At 37.7% G+C, this 18,109-nt stretch overlaps 1 pseudogene; it reads left to right on the top strand.

Moving 5' to 3' along the window:
* Window positions 1-5,228: 5,228 nt before the first annotated feature.
* On the top strand, window positions 5,229-16,642 carry LOC101426313 (glucosamine 6-phosphate N-acetyltransferase-like; annotated as a pseudogene).
* Window positions 16,643-18,109: the final 1,467 nt, after the last annotated feature.

Genomic DNA, 18,109 nt, shown 5'->3' on the forward strand with positions numbered 1-18,109 from the left:
ATTTATTTTTTTAAAAAGATTTATTTATTTCTCTCCCCTCCCCCCCACCCCCGGTTGTCTGTTCTCTGTGTCTATTTGCTGCATCTTCTTCTTTGTCCACTTCTGTTGTTGTCAACGGCATGGGAATCTGTGTTTCTTTTTGTTGCATCATCTTGTTGTGTCAGCTATCCGTGTGTGTGGCACCATTCCTGGGCAGGCTGCACTTTCTTTCACACTGGGCGGCTCTCCTTATGGGGCACACTCCTTGTGCGTGGGGCTCCCCTACGCGGGGGACACCCCTGTGTAGCACAGCACTCCTTGTGCGCATCAGCACTGTGCATGGGCCAGCTCCACACGAGTCAAGGAGGCCCAGAGTTTGAACCACGGACCTCCCATGTGGTAGACGGACGCCCTAACCACTGGGCCAAGTCCGCCACCCTTGGTGCCTCTAAAGAAGACAAGCAAGACAGTGAGCTAGCGCAGAAAGTTGACACAATAAGATGATGCCACAAGTTGGCACAACAAGGAAACACAACAAGAGACACAACAAGCAGGGTGTGGATGTGGCTCAAGTGATTTGGTGCCTCCCTCCCATATGGGAGGTCCCAGGTTTGGTTCCTGGTGCCTCCTAAAAAGACAACGAGCAGACACAGAGAGAACACAATGAACAGACACAGAGAGCAGACAGCAAGTGGAAACAACAAGCGGGGGGAGAAATAAAATAAATCAAAAAAAAAAAAAAGAAGATGAGCTGATGCAACAAGCTGATGGAATAAGCTGACAAATGAGCAGACACAATGAGCAGGGAGTGGATGTGGCTCAAGCATTTGGGCACCCACCTCCAACATGGGAGGTCCCGGGTTCGATTCCTGGTGCCTCCTGAAGAAGATGAGTGGACACTTCAAGTGGACAGAATGAGCAGAGACAATGAGCAAACCCAACAAACACAGACAATCAGCAGACATACTGAGCAGACAGACAAGGGAGTCATCTTGGTGTGTGTGTGTGTATACACACATATAAACATGTCAGTGTGCAGGCTGTTGTTTATCTTGAATAAGAACATTAAACTGTGGTGTAGTATTTAGCAAGGCATCAGGCCTATCATGTTGGCCATCTAATCAAGTTGGACTTTTTGTTTTCATTGTTACAAGTGTTGAAAATCCTGATTCACAAGGATATATTGTTACAAATGAAATTGAAGCTTTCATAGCTTGTTTTTGCAAAACGGGAATAGGCTTCTTGTAGGGAATACCGGAATTCTCCAAGGCTTTTTGAGTTAAACTCCAATTGGAGCAAGTTTTTTTGTCCTAAGATCAATAAGCTAATCTTTGGTTAAGTCAACATCCCCGATACAGTTTATATCAGAAAGAAAAGGATTGCAGATCCATGTTTCAATTTTCATGCCATCAAGATACAAATAACTTTTAAAAGAGTTCTGTAATGCTTCCAAGTGTTTGCAGATCTCTTTTTAAAAAATGGCAGAGAATTTTGTACTTCAACTTCATATTGGTAAAGTACTTCCTCCAACATTGAAAAGTTTGCAAGAATGTCAGCTTCTACTCTCTTCTTCAATAGTGGTAACTTGCCAAAAAAACTTGTAATATTTCAGTTGCACCCATAATGGTGTTTCCACGACCTTGCATGGAAAGATTTATCTCATTCATATGGTGAAAAATATCTGCCAGGTAAGCCAACCCATGGATAAAATCCTTTTTTCCAAAATGTTCTAAGAGTAGGTTTTCTTTCTTTCTTTTTTCAGAAAAAGTGAAACTTCTGCCTTTACTTTGAAGAAGCTCTTCAAGACTTGTCCTCTCGAAAGCCAGCGCACTTCTCTGTGGTAGAGCAGGACTTCATATTCTGCTCCCATTTCTTGACAAAATCTTTTAAAAATATGATGATTCGGTTAGCTTTTGTTAATAAAGTTGATAACTTTTATGGCTGCTGACAAGATTTCTTTCAAGATTGTTGGAAGAGTCTGTTTGCCAGTGTGTGCGTAAAAAGCAGTAAAGGATGACTACCTGAGGAGTGTGGCAGTTTAATATTTATGGATTACAAAAAGAGATATAGATTATGTTTGTAAGTTGGTTTGTTCCTCTGGGCATAATAACTCTTTGACTGTATTAGATTCAGCTGAAATGTCTGATTAAATTATGTTAAGATTAGGGCTTGGATTCAACTACATCATTAGAGTGTGACTCAGCATTGAGTCCCAGCCACCTCGGTGCACTGATAAAACAGACTCTCCCATGGAGGCAGTAGACACACTGAGAGGAGACAGTTCATTAGGCACAGCAGAGGCCCTGGGAGGAGAGATGAGCTCGAGAGCTGACCTTGTGAAGAGAACAGAGCAGCTGAGTCCAGAAAGAAATGAGCCTTAGGGAGAGAAGAGCCTTATACCAGCCTACAGCTGAGATCAGAAGAAGCTGGGACCATGGAGCCTTAACAGGAAAGAGGAAGGCTGAACCCTCACAGACATTGCCCACCATCTTGCTTCAACATGTGGCAAATGACTCTGGGTAAGAAAGTACCTTTTATGATACCTTGAGTTAGACTCTTTAGGGCCTGGTCACTGTAAGCTTCTACCCCAAATAAATACCCTCTATAAAACCCAACATGGGAAACGGACTTTGGCCCAGTGGTTAGGGTGTCCGTCTACCACATGGGAGGTCCGCGGTTCAAACCCCAGGCCTCCTTGACCCGTGTGGGGTTGGCCCATGCACAGTGCTGATGCGCGCAAGGAGTGCCCTGCCACACAGGGGTGTCCCCCGTGAAGGGGAGCCCCATGCGCAAGGAGTGCACCCGTAAGGAGAGCCGCCCAGCGCGAAAGAAAGTGCAGCCTGCCGAGGAATGGCGCCGCCCACACTTCCCATGCCGCTGACAACAACAGAAGCGGACAAAGAAACAAGACGCAGCAAAAAGACACAGAAAACAGACAACCGGGGGAGGGGAATTAAATAAATAAAAATAAATCTTTAAAAAAATAAACAAATAAAATAAAAGCCAACAGAGTTCTGGTACTTTGCATCAGCACCTCTTTGGCTGACTAATACAAGGAGCTTCTTTTTTATGAAAGTAGCAAAACCAGATATATTACCAAGCATATCAGCGTAGCTCCATCAGAGCAAAGAGGAAGAAATTTTTCATTCCATTCAAAGTTTTGTCTGTGAAAAAAATGTTTTACCATTTTGAAAATGTCAATGGCCTTCATAGTTTCTGAAAGAGACTGAAAATAAGATTTCTTCTTTGATGGCATCAGCATGCACATAGTGAACAAAAACAAGGAGTTGGCTTCAATAAGAGACATCTATAGTTTCATCCAATTGCATACTGAAGGGGAATGGTGAGGCTGCCAATTCCTGGATGACCTGTTTTAAAATATTAAAGACATATCAATAATTCTACAATGTATTATATAATTTGACAAGGGAACCTCTTCCAGTTTCTTCTTCTGTTCCAGTCCACACACCAATTCTACCATTTCCAGTGCACCTGACTTTACTAAAGTCTCTCCAATAGTGTGGGGCTTCTTTCACTTGGCAATCCAGTAAGCAACTTTATAGGATACTTCAAGCAGAGGCTTTTGTGAAATGGCAAATCCAAGTTTTGGAAGCATCTTTTTCTAATTGAGCTTTATTCACATGAAAAAAACTCACATCCTTCAGATGTATTCTCATCGTGGGCAGACATAAGATGATCTTTCAGTATGGCTGACTTCATACTTCCGATTGCAAGAACTTTTCCATGCAAACAACACAGCAGTTTTTAAGTTCCACCACACTGATTAATACAAGTAAAACCAAATAATACATAACTTTCATCATACTTCCTTTTCGATATTTCAACTTAAGTTGGGTCTGTAAAATAAAGTATATAATTTAATTGACAGTTTTTAACACTCAGTATTTTGTAAGGTTTTAAAGTAATTTGTTTTATAAATATGCATATAAATAAATAATTTTTAACTCTCAGATAGACACGCAGATTACAGCAATAGATCAGGATTCATGTCTGGAATTTCTTGTCTTTCCTGGAATTATGTGTGAAGTCAAGTGGATTTCAGAAACTTACTAGAAACATAGTGGCAAAAGAAAAATGTATCATGCATGTGGACACTTGCAGACATTGCTAGGATCACCAACAGTTACACACGTCGATATCAGCAACTGAAAGACATAAACATTGATTGCCTGGATCAACAAACTCAAGGTGGGCATGCCTGATTTACACTCCTAGACAGGGTGTCTTTTTCAGGTTAAAAGTAACCTACTTACAAAAAGTTATGCATTCTCATTTAAACTGACCAGTTTTGTAAAATTTTAAGAATCAATGAAAACAACTTACCTACTTTCACTTATTTGTTAACAAACAATTGTAGACAGGAAAATACTTGAATGTAACGCAATCACTGGGCAACCAAGCTGGGAATGCTTGACTTCACCATTTGGTAGCTGAACCACTACTAGGCGTTGAGTTGCCAGCACAAAATTGAGGTAACAAACAGATTTCTCAAGTTAGCAGGAAAAGTACTCACATTTTCAAAGGCGGCCATGTTATCTGAATAAACTGTGCAAGTGTCTTTGTGTTTGTCACAGAAGACAATTTCGACCTGTTGTTTTTCATATTTAGGTTATTAATTATAACATCATAACTGTGTTTTTAAAATATGATTGATTACCTAAAAAACGCTGCTTATGTCACGGTTAACAAATTTTCAACACAAGTAGCTCTGTCAAAACTGCTAATCGGGAAGTGGATTTGGCCCAAAGGATAGGGCGTCTGCCTACCACATGGGAGGTCCAAGGTTCAGACTCTAGCCTCCCTGACACATGTGGAGCTGGCCCATGTGCAGTGCTGATGTGTGCAAGGAGTGCCCTGCCATAGAGGGGTGTCCCCCATGTAGGGGAACCCCAAGTACAAGGAGTGCACCCATAAGGAGAGCTGCCCAGCATGAAAAAAGTGCAGCCTGCCCAGGAGTGGCACCACACACACGGAGAGCTGACACAACAAGATGACGCAACAAAAAAGACCCAGATTCTGGATGCCCGCCGGCCCCGCCCCACTCGGCCCGCCCCACTCGGCCCAGCCCGCGCCCCTGCTTTCCCGGCTCCCGCGGGCCTCGCCCCCGCCCCCGCCCGCCTGCGCGCGCCCTGCGTAAGAAGACAGGGGCGGGGTGAAGGCGATGGCGCTGCCACGTCTAGGCAGCTGTTTGCCTAGGGGCGGACGCGGCGGCTACAGTGGCGTGGGAGTGCAGCCGGCGGGGCTGGGTTGAAGCCGGATCCGGATCCGGTGCGGCGCACGCGGGTGCGTGAGGCTCCGAAAGGACCTGGAGAGGGCGCCTCCTGCGGGGCGTCTGCGGGTGAGGGGCGGACGAGGGCTGAGGGGCGGGCGCGGGCCGGGGCCGGGAGTCCGGGGCGGCCGCCGGGCCTGCCCCCGGATTTCTCCAGCAGGTGTGTGTGCTGCCCTCCGCCAGGCGGGCGAGCCCCCGGGAGGTGCTCGTGGGGCAGCCGGCGTTTCTCTCCGCCAGCGGGCGGCACGTGGGGGCGGAGCGCGCCGCGTGGAGCCAGGGGAGCGGGCTCCCGCCTGGAGGAGAGGTTAGCAGGATGGCCTGTGGTCCTGGCCAGGTAGGGGTCCCGGGTTTGGGCCAGAAGCAGCGACTGGGGTGGAAGCTAACTCTCGGCGTGCAGGATCGAGACAGTTGCTGGCGGTCCTGCAGCCGTGGGTTTTGAATGGGCTTCCTTCCACGCGTCCCTTTCCGGCGCGCTCCGGGTTGGCGGGGAGCCGCTGAGCACACGCTCCTGCAGGAAGGGAATCTCCTGACCGACTAGACCCGGGCTTTCCAGGGGGTGATAGGGACAGCCTTTGTCTCTTGGGGCCGGTGTCTCCTCTACTCGCCGCGTACTGTGTTTTCTGTTGCAAGAGCTGATTTTATGTAAGCCGAACTCTTAAATTCCTTACAAAATTCAAGCTGCGATTATGGGATTCGCTGTGTTAGGATATGACTTATAAGTGAATCTTACAATGGATCTCAAGAAATCATTTAAACCAGTTATATTTAAGCCGGGTTCTTTCCTTTTCCTTTTTTTTTTTAAGAATAGGCGAGACAGGTATGATGATGTGGAAGAGTGACGTACTTTGAGTACAGTATTAAAGAGCTCAGGATGGGGAAACAAGATAAGGAGGAATTTAGCCTCTCGTGTGTTTAGTTACTTTGGGGCAAGTCATGAAACCTTCGTGTTCCAGCTACCTCGTTGGTAGTGTGTGAATAATGCCTAGGTTGTAAGGATCAAATAAACTGTACCAGAAAATACTTCAGGAAATGTTCAGTGACATGTATGCACAATTCAATAAATGTAGCCAAGTTATTAAAATCGTCAGGGAGTTAAGTGTTCCTTAGATTAAAATTGAGTCAAATTATTGAACTTGTTATAAGATGTATGTAGATGAACCCTAATGTCTTAAACAGCAAAATGAGTTTCCCTTCTCCCATTCACTATGTACACAACGTTGTGATTCCCCAGAAATCCTTGATAGAAGGCGTTTGAGCTTTGGCCTTTATTATACCTTTTACATTTGTATCAACTCTTTGAGAGCCTTTCTCCCCAGGATCTATCATTTGTTATTCTCAATTGCTTCATTCTAACAGCAACTCTTCCTCCATTTATTTCTCTGATATATACATATATTGCTATCTAATCTTTACAGATTAGGCTAAGAAACCAAATTGTTGTTGAATTTATGTCTAATCAACAGTTGATTGAATGAAAACCTGATGAGATCCTAGTAAAAACGGGTTTGGTGACATCACTAGTGGTAGTTAAGGAATCTTTTTCTTCTGGATTTTTAAAAATATGACCTCCAGATGAGTCTTAACAGAATTCACTATGCCTTCAGTAGGCATTTATTGGGCTAAGGGTAGGCATATATGTTCCTTGCAAATGTATGCTAATTTACCCCTTAAACAGAAGTTTAGGAAATATTTGAGGACAAGGGTTTGCTTCTTAAAATTAATCTAAAAATATTTTTTAAACCCCAATGATAATCTATGAGATTCATTTACAAACAACTGTGCAAATTTACTGAAATTTCCTAGCAGATTCTTGTCTGTGTCTTGTTTAAGATGCCCTGGGGAATTTTAAGATTATAACATTTCTTTTCTAAACCAAATACAATTACCAATTTAATTTTTTTCCAAAAATCCTTTGAAGTTTGGTATCAAACTCTTTTCTTTCTTTAATTTCCACAGCATTTCACTGGCGTTGAGTAAGTTACTGTGCCTGTATCCTCATCTTTAAGAGAGGGATATTGATACAATTTTCACTGTGTTTTGAGAATTAAGAGTTAATAACTATAAACACTTTATGATGTATCATTATGATTATTCATGACATAGGACCATCTGGTTAAAGAAAGCAAAGGAAAATATTAGTAATTACTGATTAAAATTGATTAAAGGGCTCCATAATCTTTAATTATCCTGTGTACCTCTCCCCTCTCTCTCATGGAAATTAACCCTCTTTTGCATCTTTTCTAGGCTACATTTTATTGTTAATTCAGGCAACATTATAGGAAAAAGTAATCTAATTCACTGTAAATTTTCATATTCCTCTAAATTCTCTTTTGAGCTTTCTTTAAGCTTCATGCTTACAACAAACATCAAACTTGCTTTGAAGACTTTGTTTCTAAAAGTCTTTTGGCTTCTGTATTTAAAGTACACATTTTACTTTATTGATAAATAGCCTGTTCATTTGCATACCTGAAAACAACAACGTTGCTACCCATCTTTCTTATATTATATTCCAAACCCTCAGGGTCCAATTGTCAGGGTTATAGACTAAAATGCGTGCACTAAAATTAATCCATTAAAAATCTGTTTCATGTTAAGTTTGATACAAGTGCTTGTTTTAACCACCACAGTTTATTTGTGGTATAGAACAAAGTTAGCTAGTTTTTATAGCATGAGTTTATCTGAATCCTTTGGAGGGAGAAAAAATATCTCAGAATTTAACATAATAAACTATGATTTTTTTCTTTCTTTTGTATCCAAGGATGCTACCTTGGTTTGACATAAATATAATAGATAACCTGTGTCATTCTTTTCATGGTCTCCAAACCCTGCACAGTACTTGGCCCCTAATAGATACACAGTGACTCATTAATTTAAAGGGGGGGAAAAAAAAACCTCAAGAATTTATAAACATGATTTTAAAAATAATTGCTGACTAGAGTCTATCATGTTGAGGACATAAAATGTGCCATCTTTTAGTTGCTTGCATATAAGTAATTCTTTTCATCCTTCCAATAATTTTATCTCCATTTTACAAATGAGGAAATAGCTTCTAAAAGTATAATTAAGCCAACCTCACAGTGTTGGCATTTGAACACCATGCCTGACTTGAAAGTTACTGCTTTTTCCATGCCTAGGTTTAAGTCCTAGTTCCATTCCTTCTATTGTGACCTTGGACAAGTTACTTAACATCTCTGTGCCTGCATTTCCTCATCTGTTAAAATGAGGATAATGTATATATCCCAATGCTTTGTTGAAGTAAATCAGTTAGTAATGTGTACAGTTCTTTGAATAGTGCCTGGGATGGAGTTAAGTGCTGAAAAGTTAACTTTTTACACCACGCTACCTTCCCAAAGTCTGTATTGTATTGCAGCATTACCTGTATAGTTACAGAGGGTTACACAGTTTAATTTACCTTTAAGGAAAAGCTAAGAAAATTTGCTTTAAGCATATTATATCTTAAAATATAGAGAACATATGGGAGTTGGATTATTGGACAATTGTCTTTAAATGGAATTTTTTTTTCCATTATTGTATTGCTTCCTTGTTTAAATTCTTTGTTTCAAAGTGGTAGAGGCAGGTGTCAAATAGTAGAGTTTCTTTAATCAGGTATAGGGATAGAAATGAAAGTTAGGAGTTGCTTTACAGTCTCCTTAAAATTGTAAGACCCTGTTTCTTTTAGCAACTCCATGCTTCATAGAAGTGCCCCTTTCTCAGTTTATGCTTTATATAATTATTTTCCATCCCTTCTATTGGTGTATCTCTATTATTTTGTCTCAGTCTAATTAGAACCCGACTAGTGAGAATTTGCACAATTCTGAACGTTCAAGAGAAAAATACCATAGTGGATTATTTTTCAGTATCCTGAAGAACACTGGCTATTCTGCTGCTGCTTAAATCCAGCTGAGAAAACTACCATTATGGATTTTTAGAAAGCCTGCTGTGAAAAAATACCCCCCCCCCCCTTTTTTTTTAAGGAGGCAGAGGCGGGTGTTGAACCTGGGACCTTGTAAATGCACACTGGATGCGCAATCACTGAACTACAGCTACTCCCTCAACCCAAACACTCTTATTTTGAATTTACCATAGCTAAGACCAAACAGTATTGTGAGTGCAGACAATATTAATAATTAAGTAATTTGAGCCAGTTCAATTATTTTCTGTTCATGGTTCATATAAGTATACAAACTACATGCCCAATAAGCCTTCCTTGGTGGCAGAAAAGACTAACAAATAAGATATCTCAATAATAAAATTGAAATGTATAACCTGAAAAATATAAGACCCTTGAGAAGTCAGGGCTTATTCACATGGCTACACTATGAACCAACCCATAGGGAAAATGCTTCACAAGCTTACTAGAAAATGGGGTTTTAAGGTTTAATACTTCTTAATTTAGTCACATGTATAATATTCCATTTTCCAATAATAATCATGATTTGATTCAGGGTAGACTAAAATACCTCTCAGATCTGTTGAAGAATTTTCTTAATTGCATTAATTTCTAATAAATTTAATTAACTTTCTCCAATCATAATAGTTTTCCTACTCTTAAAGGCTGTAACATATAAAATTTTATTTCAGACCGTATTATAAGGATGAAACCTGATGAAACTCCTATGTTTGACCCAAGTCTGCTCCAAGTGGACTGGAGCCAGGATACAGCTACATTTTCCCCAGCTATTTCCCCAACTCATCCTGGAGAAGGCTTGGTTTTAAGGCCTCTTTGTACTGCTGACTGAAATAGAGGTATGGACTCAGTTTAAAAGTCCTGGTGAGAATTATAGTTAGCCTTCTGTTTATTCCACAAACATGATGATAGTGATAATTTTTTAAAAATATTTGACTTGTGGAATATTTTTATGCTTAATTTTTAAAGAGACTAGAACACTAAATTCCAGTGTATGTCTAAGACCAAATATTACTGTGAAATATTTCAAATGATATAAGTACAGCACTGTTCCCTCTTAAGAAGCCAAAATTCTTCTCATAAACAAAAGTGAAATTATTGTGTTTAATGAGGAGTGACATGTAGATAATTTGCCTTGAATAATAAACTGCAAAGGGTTTTGTCTACATGGATTTTTTTTTAAACAACTACATTCTCCAAAATAATTTTTTGCTTAAAGTTTGGTAATTAAAAACTTTTAGTTTTCACAGGAGAAAATTTGAAGAAATTGATTTTGGTCAAATTCCTTGAATGTATAAAAGTTAAGATTCTCAGAGTTCTAAAATATACTGTTCACATTAAGATAATGAAGTTAAAAGTTAACTAAGAACCTTAAAAAAATTGGTATGCCTCCAATTTAATACAGATTACACTGAAAAATGTATGTACTGGTTCTGTTAAGTATAGAGTAATAAGGTGATCACTAATCCAAAAATCTTGTGTAGGCAAAAAATTAGTGAACTCTAAAATTCTATGTTATATGTACTTAGTATAGAAAGGAGTAATAGGTTTGTTTGATCTTTTAAAACAATAATTTATTTTTAGAATGACAACTCATTACAGAAAATTTTGAAAAAATAATTGCCCATATTCCCACCAGCTGAAGAAATTACTTCTTTTGGTATAATACATTCCATTTGCTCTTCTCATTACCTGAAACCTGTTTCTCAAAACCAGGCAGGTTTTTTTTAAGGTACTGGGTCAGCTGACAGAGACTGGAGTAGTCAACCCTGAGCAATTTATGCGTAAGTACTACAGCCTCTTTTTCCTGTATGAAAATAAAGGGAGATCAGTTTTTATTTTTGTTTAGAGCTCTGTTCAGTGCCTACATGTGTTCTTGTTCATATAACTGAAGTTGTTCAAATAACAAGTTATGTTCTCAATTTAAATGTTAATGTGTCTGAATTATTCTAGAACCAAAATATAGCCATTACCTAGTTTTGCAAAATACCTGATTACTTTTAGACAATTATTATAGCATATGACCTAGTTGGCAGCCACTCAAGTGATTTTTTTCCTTGTATTTCCCTTCACATAAGATTACAGAAATTCCATCACCTTATACTGTAAGATATAGGTATCTTACAGAGTTAGCTCAATTTGTTTTTATGTATAAAGCAGTGGAGATCCAGAGACGTCAAATGACTTACTCAAGATCACAAATAACTGTTACAGAAAAGACTAGAATCTTCCTGACTCCATCTAGTGCTCTTTCCTTTCTATGACCACTGCTTTTTCCTGTTTTCTAGAATCTCTTCTTTGTTTTAAACTCTGACTCTCCTGAAAATGAAGACCATTATACTTTGATTCTCATTGCTTTCCTTCATTGAATCTATTTCTTCTTTCTACTCCAGACCCCTATCTAGAATGAGACCTTAGACATAAACAATATGAGATATTAGACTCAGTTTTTATTCTAAGCATGCATAGTAGATTAGACTAGAAAACCATGTTGTTTCAGAGTATAAGTACTAAATCAATGTAAGGGGCAAGTATTTATTCCTTTTGTGCTCCTATTTGATATGTGACCTTGGGAAAATTACATGGAAATGCACACATGCTTTCCACCTACTTCACAAGGTGCTTGCAAAGCAATAAAAAATGATCATTCTATATCTAAAAAAGTAAGCCATGTAATCATGAAACCAGTGAAGGTAAAGTGGGGAAGTAGATTTGGCTCAAATGATAGAGCATCTGCCTACTACATGGAAGGTACAGGGTTCAAACCCAGGGCCTCCTGACCCAAGTGGTGACCTGGCCCACATGCAGTCTGATGCATGCAAGGAGTGCTGTGCCACGCAGGGGTGTCCCCCCCGTAGGAAAGCCCCTGGCGCAGGGGGTGCATCCTGCAAGGAGAGCTGCCCCATGCAAAAAGAGCACAGCCTGCCCAGGTGTGGCGTCACACACACGGAGAGCTGATGCAGCAAGATGACGCAACAAGAGATGCAGATTCCTGGTGCCGCTGACAAGAATCCACGTGGACACAGAACACACAGTGAATGGACACCAAGAGCAGACAATAGGGGAGAGGGGGAAGGGAAGAGAAATAAATAAAAAATCTTTTTTTTTTAAAAAAAGGAAAGTTGAAAATTATTTTGTCAAAAAATTTGAAACTCAAAGATGAAAGAAATCACAGAATGTAGACTTGTAAATATTCTTGTTAAAATTTGCATTTTTGTGGTATTTGAATAAATAACTCTTAATTGTAAAAGTTAATGAAAACTATTAAGAGCAACTAAATGAAGACATTAAAGTTTTCATATATTAATGACCGAAATGACAACTGTTCATCTTAAATAGTTATAGCTATATCAGTCTTTTTTTTCTAGCAGATTTTTTTTTTTTTTAAAGATTTTATTTATTTATTTAATTCCCCCCCCTCCCCTGGTTGTCTGTTCTTGGTGTCTATTTGCTGCGTCTTGTTTCTTTGTCCGCTTCTGTTGTCATCAGCGGCACGGGAAGTGTGGGTGGCGCCATTCCTGGGCAGGCTGCTCTTTCTTTTCACGCTGGGCGGCTTTCCTCATGGGCGCACTCCTTGCGCGTGGGGCTTCCCCACGTGGGGGACACCCCTGCGTGGCAGGGCACTCCTTGCGCGCATCAGCGCTGCGCATGGCCAGCTCCACACGGGTCAAGGAGGCCCGGGGTTTGAACCCGTGGACCTCCCATATGGTAGACGGACGCCCTAACCACTGGGCCAAAGTCCGTTTCCCCTCTAGCAGATTTTTAAGATGTATGGACTATATTCCAATTGATACCAATTGCTGATGTTTCAACTAGTCATTTTAAATAATTTCTTTAGAAACAGAAATTGTAAATTACTATGGTAAAACAGCTTTAAATATTTATCATGTCAGTGAGTCATGGTATTTTCCTGACACCTAATTAAGTTGAATGTCTGCCATATAACACGTTTTCCAAATCCCACAGAATCTTTTGAGCATATGAAGAAATCTGGGAATTTTTATGTTACTGTTGTGGAAGATGTGACTCTAGGACAGATTGTTGCTATAGCAACTCTGATAATTGAACATAAATTCATCCATTCCTGTACTAAGGTATGTGCTCATCGGTAAATGGATAGGTGTTTCATAGCAAAATTGACATTGAGTTTCCCTTAGACACATACTGGGGTTTTTACACACTGCTTTTCATTATAAAACCAGAGCTATAGTGCACTGAGAAAAGTTTTGCTGCTTAGAAGTCACAGAGAAACTAAGTATGATGTAATTTGGCAGTAATGTTTAGAATCCCTAATGCTGGAACCCTACTACATATTTCAAAAACAATACTTTGAATATACTACATTATTCCCAAATTCCCATCAATGTCCACATGCTAAAATTCTGTCTTCTGTTTTATTTAACACTTCTAATGCTTTTGTCAAGTGTTTCACCCTTTAGGAACTTGCATGAAATAGTAAAGATAATCTAGGTAATTCACTGAGAGTAAGATGGGAACACTTGGGAAATTTTTGATCTTACGAATTTTGGTAGTTTCTTTACTAGAAATTTAATAAATTTTGTTTGGATGTCTCTATAGTAAATTGTTACTAAGCAAGGAGTTGAGTGTTGGATGTAGTACTGTCATACAGGATTACATTTCAGTGATATGAATTCTGAAATTTGCTTTAAAACACCAGGGTAGGAGGGATTAGAGATATAGACAAAACAAGATTGGATCACAAGTAGGTTCATGATATTATTCCCTCAATAATAAAAATTTTTAATTGGTTTTTGGTTTCTGTGGAGTTTTATTTAAAGATTTACTTGTCCCCCACCAACACCCAGTTGTTTATGCTTGCTATCTGCTTGTCTTCTTTTTTAGGAGGCTCTGGAAACCTTACCCAGGGCCTCCCATATGAGACAGAGGCACCCAATGGCTTGAGCCACCTTCACTCCCAATGTTTATTTCTTTTTATCAATGAATGCTTACCAACTGTCACTTGTTGATTTATCTAAAAACAAAGCTAGATGTTCAGTTATTTAAACACTCAATATTTTCAGAGAGGACGAGTAGAAGACATTGTCGTTAGTGATGAATGCAGAGGGAAGCAGACTGGCAAATTGTAAGTAAGCAAAAACAAGGTAACTCTAGATAAGTTAGATAATCTTTGTGTTTCAGTTTACAGTTTTTTGACAAGATACTTGTTAAAAAACTGTTTGAAGATCTAGGTTTAATTAATATGAATCCACTCTCATTCTTTAGCTTAGACTAAAATATATGAAGAAAAACTTTTTTTTAAATAAAGAAAAAGTATTCTTCTAATGATTAATTTTATCTCAGAGTTTGGAAATACTAAGCATAGTATACTCCTTTACAAACAGTAACATGGTTAAGTTCTCAATTTAATAGAAAATAGAAAGTTTTGGGTAAATCAATTGATTTGTCCAAGTTTCTCTTTCATACTTCAGAACACAGGAAATGTTCATCTCTTTTAAAATAGATTGCTCTGTGATCTAAGTCTCAAAACATTTTAGAAACATATAAATATTAAGCATCTGCTGTATCCCAGATACTGTTTTAGGTATTTGGGATATATTAATGAACAGAACAGACTAATTTCTAGTATTCTATGTCATTTAACTATACCTTTCAAGATCTTTTCTCTTCAAAATGATATTTTCAGTATCTGCAAATATGAGAAAATTCATGAAAATTTTGTAGATGTTTTCTAATTTTTTTCCACTCTAAGACAGTTAGAACTACATTCTTATACTGGGTGTGGATTCTTTAAGGATTTGTAAATGATTGTGATTTTTGCTTTGTGTCTATTTCATGTTAATAAGACCAATCCAGAGTTAATCTCTATACAGTTTCACAAATATTAAAATGGCTTTAAAAATTTATTAAAGAACAAAGGATGTTGATGTTTCTGAAGTAGTTTGAATAGATTTAGGAAACAAGTCCTGTTACAAAATAATTTTGGCCATATTTTTACAATGGTTGATAATCTCTACTGTTAAAATTAATCCTAAAACATTTTTAAAGAGGGTTTATGGTGAGTTTATTATTTGTCCTACTAAGGAGTTGCAGATTGCTAAGGTGTATTTGAAACCAAATAAAATGCTTTGGGTGATTTAAATGTTTATCCACTTCTAATTAGAATATTTAAATGAATAGATATTTAAATGATATAAACGTATTTCTGATATAAATTTGAAGTTTAATTTTTCATATTCATTCATACTGTTAATAAGATTGATTTTCAGTAACAAATGTTCTATGCATATCTCCCCCTCTTTTTAATTTCAGGTTATTATCAACCCTTACTTTGCTAAGCAAGAAACTGAACTGTTACAAGATTACTCTTGAATGCCTACCACAAAATGTTGGTTTCTATATAAAGTTTGGATACACAGTCTCTGAAGAAAACTACATGTGTCGTAGGTTTCTAAAGTAAAAATCTTAAGAAGTTGTCAAAGGAGCTAATGCAACAAGGCTGTATACTTGTCCTAGAATTAAGTATTTTGTTGCTACAATCCACGGATACTATATATACTGGACAGAAAAAACACTGCAATATTACAAGAATGATGGCATTTAGGATATCATTTTGGGCTGGTGGCACATGCTAAGTTTAGACTATAAATGAATATTATATAAATGAAGATTTTTTAACCTAAATCTTCTCCTGCATTGTATTTTTCTAAAGTTTGGCTTCATTTCTTGGTAGTCAGGAGTTAACATATCTATCATTTGTACTACTCTTTGAGAAAGAAATACAACATACATTTGAGTAAGTCTACTATCACATCAAAAAAATTTTTTTGTTTCAGAGAACATATCTAAATACCACTTAGGGTTGTATCATTTCCCACATATTAATTAACATGAAATTAGTAGCTTAGATACTGTAATGAAATGTAGTACAGACCACATTTGTTTCACCTAATACCAGCTAGCAACATTGTCAACCTTTTAAAGGAGTAGAAATGAAAACTAATATAAAATGTGGCAGGGTTCAAAGTAAAACAATTAAAATATATAGTTGAAAGGTTCTATAATTCTAATGTAGATAAAATCATTTGTTAAAAACCCTTAAGAAAAAACAAATATGGTAGGATATGTAAGGTACTTTTTAACAGTGAATTAGTAAATTCTGGCATATAATATACCTCCAATCTGAATTCTTATGTTTTCATAGTTATCTGAAGCCTCTCTTATGAAAAGCATTTTATGAAGGAAAAAAAGTAGAATATACATAATTGAATGGATAGTTAAGAATGTATTATATTGTATTTGTCACATTCTTAAAATGATTGGAACTTATCTATTTAATATTATGATACTATTATTCTGGTTACTATCTTGATTTGATTTTATTTATTCTTTTTAAGTCGAAGAATTAGATACTTTCAATGTTTCTAATGTTTTGCATTCCATGTTATGTTAAAACTGTGAGGAACAATCTTTTGTTGGAAGCCTAATGTTGTCCGTGCTTTTCTTGAGTCTTTATTGAACCCTGTTAGGTCAAGTCCTGACTCATCAAGTTTTAGTTTTGTGTATTCTTTGTAAGATGAACCTGTAAAGTAAAGACTTCCTATTTATCATCCCTTTGAATCACTTACCTCTCACCTGATTTTGGATTTTCTTCCATGAAGTCTATTAAAAGTCAATTTCCCATAATGTTACAATGGAAACCCTTCATCAATAGAGACTGCACTTCAAGTCTGAGAATGACCTATACAGATTAATAGATGGGTTATTTTGATCTAGTCTTTGTGAAAGCAACAAAGGTAGTTTTGTCATCTGAGGAGTCCTACAACCTTAGCATGACAATCACTTTATTAGTTATATTCTGTTAATTAAAAACACAAGTTAAAAAATAAGCTTCGAAAAAGGCAAAATTGTCTAGTGAATTTAATATTTTAATAAACCCCCTTAAATGGTGTTCTTAATGTCTTATCTTAAACTCTTCTTACAGGAAACAGAATTATAGGTAAGTTATACTACATAAAAGTTCTGTCACATCCATCTATATGCTGTCTACAAGAAACCCACCTTAGGCCCAGGGATTCAAGGAGGTTGAAAGTGAACAGCTGGAAAACAATCTTACAAGTAAACAGTAACCAAAAAAGGGAAGGAGTAGCTATACTTATATCAGACAAAATAGACTCTAAATACAAAACTATTTTGAGAGACAAAGATGGACACTATATATTAGTAAAAGGGGTAATCTTTCAAGATGAAAGAACAATCATAAACATTTATGCACCTAATCAGAGTGTCTCAAACTATGTGAGGCAAACACTGGAAATACTAAGTGGAGGGATAGATGCCTCTACAATTATAGTTGGGGGCTTTAATACACCATTATCACCATTAGAACATCTAAACAAAATCAATAAAGAAACAAAGACTTTGAATAATATATTAGAGGATATGGGCCTAATGGACATAACACAGAACACTACACCCAAATACAGCACAATATACATTCTTCTCAGGTGCACATGGATCATTCTCCAAGACAGACCACATGCTAGGCCACAGAGAAAGTCTCAAGGAATTCAGAAAGACTGAAATCATACAAACTAATTTCTCTGACCACAGTGGAATGAAGCTGGAAATCTGCAAGGGCCACCAGCCCAGACTAGACACCAAGATACAGAAGTTAAGCACTACACTCTTAGACAACAGTGGGTCAAGAAGGAAATCTCAAAAGAAATCAATAACTACCTTGAAGCTAATGAAAGTGACAACATATCAAAACTTATGGGTGGGCTGCAGCAAAAGCTGTACTGAGAAAGAAATTCATAGCCATAAATTCATACATCAAAAAGAAGAGCTAAAACCAAAGATCTAAATGCACATTTGGAGGAATTAGTAAAAAAACTAACCCCAAAGGAAGAAGAAGAAGAAAAAAATAAAGATCAGAGCAGAACTAAATGAAA

This window comes from Dasypus novemcinctus, chromosome 3 (assembly GCF_030445035.2).
Source record: "Dasypus novemcinctus isolate mDasNov1 chromosome 3, mDasNov1.1.hap2, whole genome shotgun sequence".
In the NCBI taxonomy this organism is placed as follows: domain Eukaryota; kingdom Metazoa; phylum Chordata; class Mammalia; order Cingulata; family Dasypodidae; genus Dasypus; species Dasypus novemcinctus.